At 41.8% G+C, this 15,061-nt stretch overlaps 1 protein-coding gene across 1 annotated transcript in view; it reads right to left on the reverse strand.

Moving 5' to 3' along the window:
• DNAI1 (dynein, axonemal, intermediate chain 1) overlaps positions 1-15,061 on the reverse strand; it is a 138,499-nt gene that overhangs the window by 95,908 nt on the left and 27,530 nt on the right. The window lies entirely within an intron of this gene.

The following is a 15,061-nucleotide window of genomic DNA, read 5'->3' on the forward strand; positions in this document are numbered from 1 at the left end:
CCTTCTTAAGTTCTGTCCCACTGATGCTTTAGTAATCTAGCTTATTTTGCTTTAAGGGCATCTATCAAAAGAAACAACTATTAGTTAGTATACATGTTAAGTTACTACATACAAATGGAGAAATATTTCGCTATAGTGGTTTTTAACAAAAATTATTTAAATACACAGCCTTGCCTTTAAGGGTGACTATGGCATGCAGTGTAGCAAGATCAAGTCACAGAGAAAAGTTAATACAGAGGAAATTTTGCATGCTTTATGCTATGTGTTCATGTTGATAGTTTTATGCACTGTAATGTGACTCTGGGGTTTAACCAACATGCACGCTGCTCACGCTGATTCATACAGCAGTGCTGTCTAACTTACATTCTCTGCATAGATTCTTCTACAGCATCCAGCATTTTGGTGTGGGAGTAACTAAGTTCAGAAATAAAGCAATGAAAGTGGAAGTTGGGTTAATAACTAGCTGATCTGGCCAGTGTTGGTACTGTCACTCCACTGCCAATAATGTCTGTACAGAAAGTCTGATCACGAGCTCTGCAGACCTCACATATAGTGATTTACCTTTTCCTGATCTGAGTTAGAGGAGACAGATAAATTCATCTCAGTGCACAGACACAAAAGTATTGTCACAATATAAGGTAATCTAACCCAAACAAACTAATTGGAGCAGCATGTTTGAGGGTGATAAGCATTACAGCAGAAAGACATAAAAATTTATTTCAAGGTGGTATATATACTACATCTCAGCTGCACAGCAACATGCTCATTAAGAATTCCTGCAGCACATTCCACATCACAGGCCAGAAACAAGGATGTTTTCTATAGCAACTCCCTGAACACACAAAATTCCCTTCTTTTACTCCCAGGGAACTGCTTGCCAAGTAACAGACTCCGCACAGGGACTCAGCATTTAAGTGCCTCCTTAGCTTGAAAGACTCTGAATGCAACTGAAAAATGCAGCTCACCCAATCATATCCAAGCCTGCAACAGTTAACTTTAAAAAAAATCATAACAGAATCCTGTATGATGATTCAGTTTTTCAACAGTGACACTTCACTACAGAGGCTGCATTCCTATAGTCATGACAGATGAACAATAGTTCTATCTTCTTATCAAGATTTTAAAACTTTTGAGCTTTAATAGTATTGAGCTGATTAACCACAGTAAACTATGCATTAGGCAATAAATAAAACATGGAGTCAGCAGCATTCCTTATCTGTGTGGCTAATTTCACAACCACAGTTGCATGTGAGAAACAGAGGAAATGAAAAGACCCCTCAGGTCACTGGCTCCAGAGCCTTTTCCTGACAGGCAACCAGAGCAAACCCACAGCATACCAAACTATCTCTTAAACTAACATATGTGCCTGCACTGGCCTTAAACAGCTCTTATGCCTCCTTGGCATTTATCAGCGCTGATACACTTACAGAGCACTATGGAGGTTAAACAAATCAATTCATTTAGTCTTCCCTTGCATGGAGGGTCCAGAATTCCTCTGAAGAAAATGCCATATAAATCTGGATCATTTTCAGGTAAAAGGATTTTACAAAATTCCTATCCTTTATGAATCTACCCATATTAGTAAACCTCATCCTTGAAGTCCCAATGCAAAGACTTAAATCAAGGCCGGATCTTCTGTCTTGCTACTGTCATCTCTTAGAACTCAAAGCACTCAGATTAGGCAATCTGCTTTCTAGCTTATATCAGGGGTTTAGCAATGGAAAATAAAGCAAGCAGAAGAAAACCAAGTCCTTTGAAGTACAAGTTAATATGGAAAACCAATTAAGTATCTGGCATAAGTAAATAAATTATGGCTAAGTAATGTTGGCTTGTGTTTTACCCAGATTTTACTTTGCTATTTATCTACCTAAATATTGGGTTTTTGGGGGAACAGAATATATGTTGGGGTTGGCTGCAGAAATCACTGGCTGCTCCCTAAGAGATGGGGAGCCGATACCCAAGCATGATAATGCAGCCAGCAGAGCAGGGGCCTCGGCAGCCAGGGCTTGTCCCACTGCTCATGAGAAGTGATGCTGGCGAGGGTGGTCAGGGCCGCTACAGCCTATTATTGCCCTCAGGGCCCTGACAATATTTTTGCTACTTAGACTAGAGTGTGAGATGTAGACTTGATTCCAGGATGTTTGCTACGGAAAAGTCAAGCTATAATGATAATGTAACCTTAGTATTTGGTGGAAACAGGAAATACAAAATGAAACAAGTAGTGTTTGGCTTATAGAACATGGGCATAAGAACAGCTGTATTTCAGAAAACAAATCTTTAAAATAGAGCATAAAATGATGCTTTTAAGAGAGAGTGTGTAGAGCTGTTTTGCCTGTCCTCAATATCTGTTGATCATCTTCTGCTGAGTCAAGGGGTCTCTCAGTATAGACAGGTGGAAAGTATTTTAGCAGATTTTCATTATGAGACCATCACTCTGACATCAATAACAAAGAGAGTTAACCCATCTCTCCTTGGTTTCTGTTGTGCAAATGCTAAAAAAAGAATTCCCACAGTAACTTAAATGTAGCTGTTTCCATGGGCAAAGCTAAGAAAGGGAAGGCATCAGACTGGCTTTATCAAACAGGTAAGACTCTATGGCACACAAATGTTTAGTCTCCTGTGGATAAAAATGCACTAATCAAACTAAATGGGTTAGACAGAGAGGTAAGTGGGTGGAATTTAATGGCCTGCAATGCACCAGAGACACAACAGGATGGCTGAACAGCTCCTTTGATCCCCAAGCTCTATAAAATCTGTTAACACATCTTTTTCCCCAAACACATCAACAGAGCTCTTGACTATTTGATGCTTAACAAAATGCTACAGCAAAAGATGATGTTATAAGTTGATTTAAAATTAAATTAATTAAAGGTTAAGGCTAGGAAAAATTAGGCAAATCTTACAGAATTTAAATTACAAATCAGTAATTAAGTCACCAACTGAAACTGATCTTTCATATGATTCACTTAGTGTATTATACTTACCAGGTTATATTTACTAACAGAGTTGACAGTATAACAGGTACTGTCAATTTTACACTCCCGGAGCCTGTATGTGTAGTAAGAGGTATTTGGAAAAGAGATTTTAAAGTGTTGTAATTTTCAGTGTAATTACATTTAATTGACCACAATTATTTATCTCAATAAACCGGATGTATGATGGCTTAAATTTCTAACCCTGATTCCACTAGGGAGGCTTTTCAAAAAATGTCAGACCATGGAGGAGGATACAGATGTTTTGCAAATGAACTTTAAAGCCTCCAACACGAGACAGTGCAGAGAGCAGCCTCTAAGAGGTTGGAAGAGTGAATAAGTAAGACTCTTGAAGAATATAAGATACAAAGAACATAAGATTTTTTTCTACATTAAATCTTGTTTTAAATGAAAAAAATCATGGCTGTGACTGACCAAAACTTAGAGACAAATATCACATCTTTAAAATTTACACATTTTAAAATTTCCAGAGGTTGGGAATTTACCATACGCCAAAATTAATTGTTCTCAATTACCCATCTGCTATTAAAAAGCCACACTTTGTCTGGCCTGAATTCATGTAGCTCCAGCTTTTCTTTCATCTTGTTACATCATTTGCCTGGCAGATTAAAGATCCCTTTGTTACATGATCTGCCCTCCCAAAACAGAGAGTTAACAGACCACAATCCAACTACCTAATAAGCTTTTCTTTGACAAGCTGAACAAATCAAATTCCTTGAATTTGTTTCCCAGGTCAGTCATCCTGTTCTTAGATCATTCTTTCATTCTTTTTTGAACCCTTCCCAGTTTATCACCTTTCTTGGCAAGTCACCAGCGGTAAGCATGCCTTCTCTGGGTGGTCATTCCTAATTAAAAATTAGCACTAATTAAAAAAGGCTCTTTTAGCCTCTCGGTTCCTCTACAAACCCCTCTCTCTATAAAGCCAAGGATCTCTGATGCAGTACAGCATTGGGATTTCATCACAAGGTTTTTTTAAATCATTGCTCTTCAAGATAGGGCTTTCCCCTGTATGGTTGCATGGCTTGAATTTCTTTGAATGTACACCTGGACACTGTAACGCAGAGATGCCTTGTACTCTGCTACAAAGAGATCTAAATTGCTTTTTGATCTGATTGTTCTGTTTCCTACCACCTCCCAGATATTTGTCTCATCAAAACATTTTACCAGCCGTTCTTTTCTGTTTATTTCTTCTTCATGGATGAAAACATAGATTAGCATTAGACCTAGTTATTAATGACTTTTGATATGCTTGCCTCAGAGGCATCTGATTGCTACATTTGTTTTCCTGCCTTTTTTTCCCACCAGCAGCCTCTTTTAATTAATACAATGTAGTCATGGAAAACTCCTTACAGCTATTAAAAAGTCACATAGCACAAACAGCAGTCATAAATTAATACAGAGCAGGCCCATGTCCTCCAGGGTCCTCCTTTTGATTGTGGGAATATGCGGTGTCCATACATACATTCTTCAACAATTCACAAATAAGACTTATATATTCCCTTTTAATTTTTTCTCTGTGCTTATTTTGTTGATACTTGTTTTCTGTATTGTAATATTCCCTTACAGTAGCAACTCTGCATATTACTCAGCGGGGCTTCAGTCTGCCTGATATAACAAATATAATAGTTTAAAATCACCAGCAACTAAGCAACCATTATGTTCTAATTCTGTGATTGTCTCTTTGTTTTTCTCAACATAAATTCACTATTCATAGTTAGATACCACGATTTTATCAACTACCATTAATAATTGGCATCACGAGCATTCGCAAAAGGTCACAGTCTTTCAACTTACAGTACAAATATCCAAAACGTCAATAAGCAATACAGTCACAGCTAAAAGGAAACACTGAGGCACCATGTTGGCACAACACAGTTCTCAGACCTGTTATCAAGAAGTCAGAGTGAACCTCCTGGGTCTTTTATCATTGAAGACATATTCAGTCTTATCAACTTCAGATCAGTGCTGGGCATGCGCCTCTGAATGGACATGGAGACATTTTCCAAAAGCTGGGATCTGTTACAGCATTTTACTGCTTTATACAAAGGTAGGCCAAATAGCAAACTGAATCCAGACTGCAATATGAACTTCTCTTTGAGGTGTGTGGGACACATTAATCTCTACCAGCCTTTTGTGGTATTGCACTCAGAAAACTTCAGTAGCTTTACTGTGGGGTCCCAAAGGGCTGAAGCTAACTGCTGGACCTGGTTCAGCACACAGGCCTTTATGTGACTGGGAAGCTGCTAGCACCCCCCTCTCCAGCGCAATCACCTCACAGGAATCACATGTGCACACAGCCTTATACAAGACAAGGAATTTCATCTAAGCAATCTAAAATGCTTTTTCTCTCTCTGACAAGGTCTTCAATCTCTATTCCCAATATTAAAATAAACTCTTGTAGCTTAGAGAAAGATTAGCAGGGATCTCTGCTCCCAGAATTCTTCTCTGCCTGTTCTGGGAACATAATTTAAGTATATAAACATCTCCAAACCCACCTGGAAGACACTTTCTGTGAGCTGGTTCAGAGACCTGAATTTATTAGGCAGTATTCAATCCACTTAGTGCTTTTACTTAAAGCTCTTCGGTCATTCATCAGAAAACACCAAATTTAATAGCAGCTTGTTATATAAATCCAGTCCAGGCTGTCTTCCACATGCTGTATTACAACCTTTAAATCTAACACTGCAGAGAAGAAAATTACCCACAAACAAACACCTGGTACAATTTCTAACACTGACTCTCCTTAAGCCCACAGCCTATACTGTTAAATTAGAGGTTTCAGGCTTTTAGGATTCTCCTTCCCAAATAAACACTCCTGTCCTTGTCACAATGATTGCCTATCATCTATAGGGCTTTGCTCTCAACTGTGCCAGGAATTACAGTGCACACAATCTTTGTTAAGTGGACTAAGTTTAGTCCTCAAACTCATGTTTTAAATAAAGTATTATCTTGCACTGAGATGGACTAATAAGTTTTTTAAATCCTTTCCAGTTCTATTTTTTATGAGTTTCTAATGTATCTGTGAGTTTCAGAGATACTCCATAAGCTCCATAAGTCGTTATTTCCATAATTTGACTGAAATCTTGTAGAAAACTTGAGGGATTTATCTACATTTCAAGATCAGATAAAATATTATAGCTTCTAACAAGTAGTTAACATGAATTAATGATCACAGACCTTATTTGTATGAAGTGAGATTCTTTCAGTGTGAGGACTCCAGTCCTGCTGAATTACCTCCCCTATTACTTAGATGCCCAGACCTATGGAGAGCGTAAATATCTTGTCAAAGCTTCCACCCCTCTTGTCAGGATGACTGATTAAATAACTGTGCTAACAAGAATATATCTGTGTGTTCATTTGGCATTCAGTTAAGTACATCATAATATTTGATTTAAAAACTTATTTGACATGGAATTAGCAGAGCACATACTAGCTGGATTAAAAACTCATTCACTGCCAGAGCCTAAAGTAGAGCTGTAAACAGAAAGCGAAATGAACAGAGATGGTTTCTAGGGCAGATTCACAGGCATCAGTTCTTAGTCCAGCACTGGTTAATATTTTTAGTTTGATCTACATAATGACATAATATTTTTGCTGAGAGCACCTGAAGATGACACAACAGTGGGTGGCATGCGTAAGAGAGAAACTAGGTGAGTATGCCTGGTTATGGCATTTACACTCAAGAAGAATGTGGGTATGTTGGAGAAAGGTTAGAGAAAGTCCACTGAAATAACACAGCAGATGGAAAACAAATCTTGAGTATGGCTTGGTGACTTCAGTCTAAAGAAGAGAAAAATGAGAGATGTCTTCATCAATGCATATGGGCACTTAGACCAGTTATGGAGAAGGGACTTACTGGAAAGGCTTTTTAAGCTTGCTGCCAAGAGAATAATGGGTCTCAATGGCTGAAAATTTGTTAGACAAATTCAACCTTGAAATTATGATAACATTACCAATTCAAAGTTGGAACAGTATAGCAGGGGAGGTGAAGGACTCACCATCAGATGGTGTTTTGGCAAGGAAAATGAGCATCATTCTAAAACATATGCTTTGACCCAGCTTTTAAGAAAAATCCTCAGCCAGCAAATGAAGGTAGGATGGGATCCAGCCCTGTTGTCCATTACTTTCTTTTTTGACTCCAAGAAGATCATCCTCCCCACATTCAGAATACCCATAGGCTTGCCTTAGGAGAGTTATGATCACAGCTTATGCTTCAATGCTTTGATTGCTCTTCTGTTGAGATAGGGAAGGAATGTTTTCCTGATACGTAATCCAGCTCCCAGTTTTGCAGAAATCAACAGACTGTCCATAGCTGAAGAGAAGGTACTGGGCAGGGTACAATTCTGCAGCGATACAGTAAGTCCCTTCTGATGCCTGGCACAAGTGTCTTGCTTACATGCTAAGGATCTCATGTCAGAGAGTATCTGCCCTAACTCAGATTGCCAAGACTTTAATGTTTCAGTGTCTCCTATAGCATCCTGAGGTAAGAACCACCCTCGGAAACCACCAGGGTACAGGGTGCTTAATAAATTTCCTTCCCTTGGAAGAACCTGGATATGGGGTACCTTGGCCTCTCCTATCAGGAGAGGGCTTCCAGGCCCTGATCCTGATAGGGGACTTCAACTAGCTGGACATCAGCTGGAAAAATGGCACAGTGAACTGCAAGCAGCCCAGGAAACTACTGAAGTGTGTTGAGGAAACTTCCTCGTACAGGAGATGATGGAGACCCCAACCAGAAGAGAGGCACTGCTGAACCTGTTGTTCACTAGTGTGGAAGAACTTACCAGAGAGGTCAAGACTGGAGGTAGCCTGGGCTGCAGCAATCATTGCCTGGTAGAATTCTCAATCTTGAGGGGTACAGGATGGGTAAAAAGTAGAGTCAGGACCCTAAACCTCAGAAAGGCAAATTTTTGGCTGTTTAGGGTGCTAGTGCCTGTGATCCCTTGGGAGAATACCCTCAGAGAAAAAGGAGCGAATGAGCGCTGGGAGATACTTAAAGACATTTTTCTTAGGGCACAAGAACTCTAAATGCTGATGTGCAAGAAGCTGGTCAGGGGAGGCAGGAGGACAGCTTAGCTAAGTCAAGACCTCTTAGCCAAACCAAAACACAAACCTAAAATACATAGGCAGTGGAGACAGGGATATATACATCCTGGGGAGATTATCAGGATAAGGCCTGAGATTGCAGGGAGGGGATCAGGAAAGCCAAGGCACACCTGGAGCTGAACTTGCCTAGGGACGTAACAAATAACAAGTGTCTCTTCAGGTACAAAAGACAAAAAAGGAAGATGAAAGAAACTGTACTCCCCTTGATGAGCGAAATGGAAGACCTGGCTACAACCAACATGAAGAAGGCTGAGGTACTCAACAACTTTTTTCCCTCAGTCTTCACCAGCAAGTGCATGAGCCATGCTGTCCAATTCACAGAATCCAAAGGCAGAGACTGGGAGAATGAGGTACTGCCCACCATAGATCAGGCTTGAGACCATCTAAGGAACCTGAACATGCACAAGTCCATGGGACCTGATGAGATACATCTGAGGGTCCTGAGGGAACTGGTAGATGAAGTTGCTAAGCCACTATCCATCATATTTGAAAAGTCGTGGCAGACTGGTGAAGTACCCAGTGAATGGGAAAGGAGAAAGAAAATGCCCGTTTTTGAAAAGGGAAAGAAGGAAGATCCAGGGAACTACAGGCCAGTCAGTCTCACCTTTGTGTCCAGCAAGATTATGGAGCAGATCTTCCTAGAAACTACACGAAAGCACATGGAAACAGAGAGGTGATTGGTGACAGCCAACACGGCTTCACTAAGGGCAAATCAGGCCTGACAAACTTGGTGGCCTTCTATGACAGGGTTACAGCATTGGTGCATAAGGGAAGAGCAACTGACGTCATCTACCTGGACTTGTGCAAAGCATCTGATACTGTCCTGCACAACATCCTTGTCTCTAAAATGGAGAGACATGGATTTGCAGGTGGACCACTCAGTGGATAAGGAATTGGCTGGGCGGTCACACTCCATGTTGTGGTCAACTACTTGATGCCCAGTGGAGACCAGTGACAAGTGCTGTCCCCCAGTGTTCTGTATTGGGACCAGTACTATTTCACACCTTTGTTGGGGACATGAACACTGGGATTGAGTGCACCCTCAGCAAGTTTCTGGATGAAACCAAGCTGAGTGGTGTGGTTGATACTCTAAAGGGAAGGGATGCCATCCAGAGGGACCTTGACAGGTTTAAGAGGTGGGCCCACGCAAACTTCATGAAGTTCAACAGGGCCAAGCTCAAGGTCCTGCAAATGGGTTGGACCAATCCCAAGCACAAACACAGGCTGGGCAATGAGTGGATTGAGAGCAGCCCTGAGGAGAAGGATGTGGGGGTGTTGGTTGATGAGAAGCTCAACAGGACCCAGCAATGTGTGCTTGCAGCCCAGAAAGCCAACCATATCCTGGGCTGCATCAAAAGAAGTGTGGCCAGCAGGTCAAGGGAAGTGATTCTCCCCCTCTACTCTGCTCTCATGAGACCCCACCTGGAGTACTGTGTTCAGCTCTGGGGCCCCCAGCATAAGAAAGACATGGACCTGCTCAAGCGGGTCCAGAGGAGGGCCACAAAGATGATCAGGGGGATGAAGCACCTCCAGTATGAAGACAGGTTGAGAGATATGGGGTTGTTTAGCCTGGAGAAGAGAAGGCTCCACAGAGACCTTCCAGCAGCCTTCCAGTACTTAAAGGGGGCCAACAGGAAAGATGAGGAGGGACTCCTTATCAGGGAATGTAGTGATAGGACGAGGGGTAACAGTTTTAAACTGAAAGAGGGTAGATTTAGATTAGATATGAGGAAGAAATTCCTCACTGTGAGGGTGGTGAGGCACTGGAACAGGTTGCCCAGAGAAGCTGTGGATGTCCCCTCCCTGGAAGTGTTCAAGGCCAGGCTGGATGGGGCTTTGAGCAACCTGGTCTAGTGGAAGGTATCCCTGCTCATGGCAGGGGGATTGGAACTAGATGACCTTTAAGGTCCCTTCCAAACCAAACCATTCTATGATTCCATGATTCTGCAAATACTCATCACCAATTATGGTGCGTAGCAATGAATCTTCCTTTCAGTTTTCTGTACAGGATCAGATCCTGGCTGAGAAGCTGTTTGTAAGGTAAGAGAAGCACATTGCTTGACCATGCCAATCTTATTTGACATTCATCTGGTTATGATTCTTCACCACCCTTTCTGGAGAGAACGTTTTGTAGTGTTACTGAGGAGCTAGCTCCTTGAGGAGCTGTACTTCATCCTTCAAGTGCTAAGTGCTCATGGAGCACTGAGGATTAATAGATTCAATTGACTTGAAGAGTGGCAGAACTGCTGAAGGATGAGACCTGCAGCAGAGCAAGCAACATCTACAAAGCACAGAGGTGAGCAGGAAGCTAGCTGCAGTACCTTGCTGCTAAAGCCACTCGGCTCATTTTCTCCTCTCCCTGTTCCCTCTGAAGCACCCTGAGCACGTCCCATTTGGGAATATCCTTATTGCAATGACAATCCATTAGCCTCAAGCAGTGGAGGGTGGTAAATAAGAGACTGCCCATGTTCATTGGGCAGTGCACTTCAGAAATGGGAAAATATAAGACTGTCCAGTAAGTACACCCCATCTCCCCGTGTTTACCTGTCATTATGTTGTACAAGAGTGCAACACGAGCTGTCCTGTGATCTCAGTGTTTGGCCATGACTCCTTAGCACCAGGGAGCTCAGGACATCTATTAAGTACCAGCTCATCTCTGTGAAAGCCCTGGCCCAGATTTTATACCTATTTAGTTCAGTCACAGAGTCATAACAACTCTTACGTTGGATGCAGTCCACCAGTATAAGGACCCTGTAATAGCATTGCTCATGCTGATTTTACACAAGAAAGCTAGAGCAGTGTAGGCATCTTTATGTGGTCTACTTCTGTCTACATGAGGCCCCATTTCAGACCAAGCACTGTGAAGAACTGCATAGATACCTTTGCCAGATACCTCAGATTGCCAGGGCTTTGGGTGTGAGTCTGTACTCCACACACATCCTTGTGACTGGCAAGTTACATTCACTAAGTGCAGAAAAACAGTAGGATAAAATACATTGCCCATACAGGTACTGTTTTTCCGTACTCAACTCATGTGCTGTCAGATGGAGCTGCACATAAAAAGCCATCTCCAAAGGCTGTCAGAGGCACACTTGCTTCTGGAACAAGAACTGAGGTGATTGCTAAGACCTGAGCTTGTATTCATAGTGCCCCCATCAGCAAGGCAGAACAGAAGCCCAACACCCATTACAGCCTCTTTGAACCCAGCACTGCAAGCTGTCAGCCTAGCCAGAAACCCAGCAATCTCATTTATGCAAAAACAAAACCAGAAGGACAGCTCCTCCTGATGGGAATAAAAATTAATTCCAGCCAAGCAGCATAGATCCTGAATTGCAAATTACGATGACAATATTTCCTTGTTCAGAAGAGACTGTCTCATGCCAAAGAAACACCATTAGCATCAGAAACCACATCCAAATAAATCACTGGTGAAAACTCCAGAAATAGGATACAAAAGCAGGGGAGAGGCTAGGCCCCTCTTTGTAAAGAACTCACCATGCTGGAGTGAAATGGACCCACAGTAAACAAGGGACCTTTTGTTTCAAAAAGTATACTTTGGGCAGTAGGACAAATGTATTACTTGTATCTTGGCAGTGGTCCCAAATGCATGCTGCACAAAAGACTGGGGATGTAATTATGGCCACGGCAGACCCAAAGTTCTGGGTCCTGGTCCTGGCTCTACCCCAGACCCTGTGTGACTCCAGGATTGTTTCCTCCGACCAGGACTCATCTCACCTCACCGTCTCTTAGATGCCATCTAAGAGACAGGTATCTAGGCTAGGTACTCTGCCTAGGCTCACTCTACAGTCCATGAGGAGAGACCAGCCCTTCCAGAGGGCTACGTCACTCCTTTCTTGGATACCAGGCTTATGGCAGGATGGATGGCCTCTGGATGTGCTGATCTCTCAGTGCTGACTAAAGGGGAAGCTTAGAGCAGAGACTCAGTTCCTAGCTGTTAGCTGGCTACAGCTGGCTGACATGAACTATGCCCTGTGTATCTGCTATAAAAATGGGATAAGAAGTCTTCTGGATCTCTTGCTCACTTACGTGGCAAGTCACTGACTTAGGGTCTGCCTTCCTCTGCATCTATGTATTGCCCTTGGCACAATGGACCCCAGCAGAATTAACACAAGCAACAAATACTTCTGCACAACCCAGAAAGCACACATCAGGGTCTTGCTTAGTATAACAAGTTAGAACTGTCTGAACAGGCTAAATGGGGAAGTTACCATCCTTGAGCTTGCATCTTTCCTCCTGTGCCTGTGTGGCAGGGCAGTGGGAAGGCATTGCCCAATTCCTACAATTTTTGAGCACAGGGGCTGTGAGCTTAATAAGATTTTGCTGTGTTATACAAGGCGAGGAATATTCTGAGCACTTCTCACCATGCTTTCTTTTGCAAAGGCTGATCCTAACTTGCCTTTTAGAATAGCTGCTGCCTGCTGAATGAAAGAGATTGTCAGGCCAATTTAGGCTTCTTGGCAAACTAACAGGAACATTTCCAGGGCTCAGATGAAGTGAACTTCAAGAGAAAAAAGTCATTTTAAGAGGAAAATAAAATGTTGCAATATTGCAAGCAGAACACAATCCTTCCTAGTATAAATGAAGTCAACCCATCTGGTTTCATTGTCAGAGCACAGAGAAATACTTACAAATTACTATATGGGACCACAACAAAGGTCGCTGTAGCAAAGTATCTTATCTCCAAGAGTACTGAGTAGTAACTACTTAAATACTGTGAGAACCTCAGCAAATGTAGGTCTATCCCCCTGTATGTACTCAGAGCTTACAGCAACTTGGAGTCATGAACTTATTGAATCAGATGGTTTGTCCTTCCAACAGCAAACTGGCCCTCCATGAATTTATCTAACCTGTTTTGAAACCATGTGTATTTTTGTCCTCCAGATCACAACGGAAGGAAGAAAAGTTCCACAATTTCATTATGTATCATATTATTCTATTTTAAATTTGTCTTAGTCCTGCTACTCAATAATTTTATAAGGTCTCCCTCATCCTTGTGTTATGGGCAATAATGAACATTTGTCCCCTTTTCACTTTCCCTCTGCCACTCAGGATTCTACGGACCCGTACCAAGTCCCTCTACCTTGTCTGTTGTAAGAGTCGTAGTCTGTTTATGCTCTCTGATCAAAGGACATTATATATATTTCTGTTCATCCTTGCTGCCCTTTTCTGGACCTTTTTGAATCCTTCCACAGTCTAACACCTTCTTCGGAGTTCACAGCCAGAACTGCACACAGTAATCAAGATGTTAGTTTACCTCGAACCTTGTTTTGTTCTCTTTTTAGTTTTCTATTGTTGTTCCTACTGCTGCTTTATATGTAGTTTTCTATTTTGTTTCCACTGTATCCAGAATTTTTGTTTTCTTTTTCTTTCATAGTAACTGCCATCATTTTTTGTTTTGCCTTTTTGACTATTGCTGAGCACTACCAAGTGTTTTAAAAGAAACACATACTTGAATGACTTCAAGATCAATTTCCTGAATAACAGCAATCTCCTTGGAGCCCAGTGCTGGGCTTTTTATACCACATGCACTATATTTCTCACCAGTGAATTTCATTAGTCATTTTATCACAGCTGAGAGCCTTCAGTGTTCATTCAAAAAAAAGGTGTTCCCTTAAAATAAATACCAGATGACTTGCCTTGGTAGTTCATAATGCTCACAAGAGATTCTAACTTTTTCAGCACAAAGAACATTAGCAAAAGTGTCCACCTGTAATGTGCAAGCACATATAGATCAACTGAAATGGCTGGTGGGCAGAGATGTAGCTACTGGTAAGGTCCTCCCTTTGGCTCCCCCATTCTCTGTCCTCCACAAAGAATTCCTATGGTTGTGGTATTTAGGGTAAAAATTTTAGTGCCTAATCATGCTACCTGCAATTCTCAACCACTAGTTACCTGTAGCACCATGACTGATCTTTATTTCAAACCAGATGGAGAATTATTAGTGCCCTACAGAAGAGTCCGATTTTACTTAAATAAATAAAATACTGATACTCAGAGAAAAAGGACAACTCTCTGCCGAGAGACAGTGGGGAGACATACTGGGTCAAAACACCTAGTCCTTCTGTGAAATCTAATGACTGCAGTCTGACTGTTCTGTAGTCTGTCCTCTTCTTGCAGCAAGGAGAAGGCTCTGCTGCCTTTGCAATACTGTTCTTTTCTCAGCCCCTCTCTGTTTTGTGTCAGAATTAATGGTAAGACTTGGGGGGACATCTTCACAAGGACCAGATGCCCTGGAGATGTGCAGGTGAGGTAATGCTGTGATCTTCACAAGCTCTAACTAAAAGCCAATGGAGACTTAAAATAGTTTGGGATTTCAGTCATTTGTCTGTATTCCCCTGTTAATTAGCAACACCCATCTGATGTAAAGCTGAGACTTTAAGGTCAGGGTTCACTACATGAGAATGTCAGCAATGTGACTCTACAGCAGCTACTAACAGTGGAGAAAAGTAGAGTCATGGCGAGTCCCAGAAGCACTTTCAGGGGATTTGAACAATTTATTGAGTAGTCTGCTGAGAAGATAACATTGAGGAGCCAACACTACATGGGCAAGAAAGACCCCAGGAAAACTTGCCTCACAAATGGTCTCCTCCCTTTGGGAACTTCTCTGGGAAGCAGTGGTCCTTGGGGGAGCTACCAGAATGCTGTCCCTTGCCTAAGAAGCTATTCATGACAATCAGCACTTCAGGTAGAGCTAGAAAGTAGTAGACAGTGAGAGAATGGAAGTGAGAATGTTTATTCACAGTGACATTACTATCCCATCTACAAAGGAGGAAAGGGGGAGCGTGAAGACAAGAATTCAGAATACAGCAGTCAGTGTGTCTGCAAGCAACAAGAGATACTGAGCAGAAGGAAATGCAAGTTTGTTGATATAGATTCCCATGCTGCTAAAAAAAAAAATAATATATGTATATATAAACTGAGCAGGTAGGTAGATGTAATGC

The sequence above is a fragment of the Haliaeetus leucocephalus genome, unplaced genomic scaffold (assembly GCF_000737465.1).
Source record: "Haliaeetus leucocephalus isolate CR32 unplaced genomic scaffold, Haliaeetus_leucocephalus-4.0 Scaffold176, whole genome shotgun sequence".
In the NCBI taxonomy this organism is placed as follows: Eukaryota; Metazoa; Chordata; class Aves; order Accipitriformes; family Accipitridae; genus Haliaeetus; species Haliaeetus leucocephalus.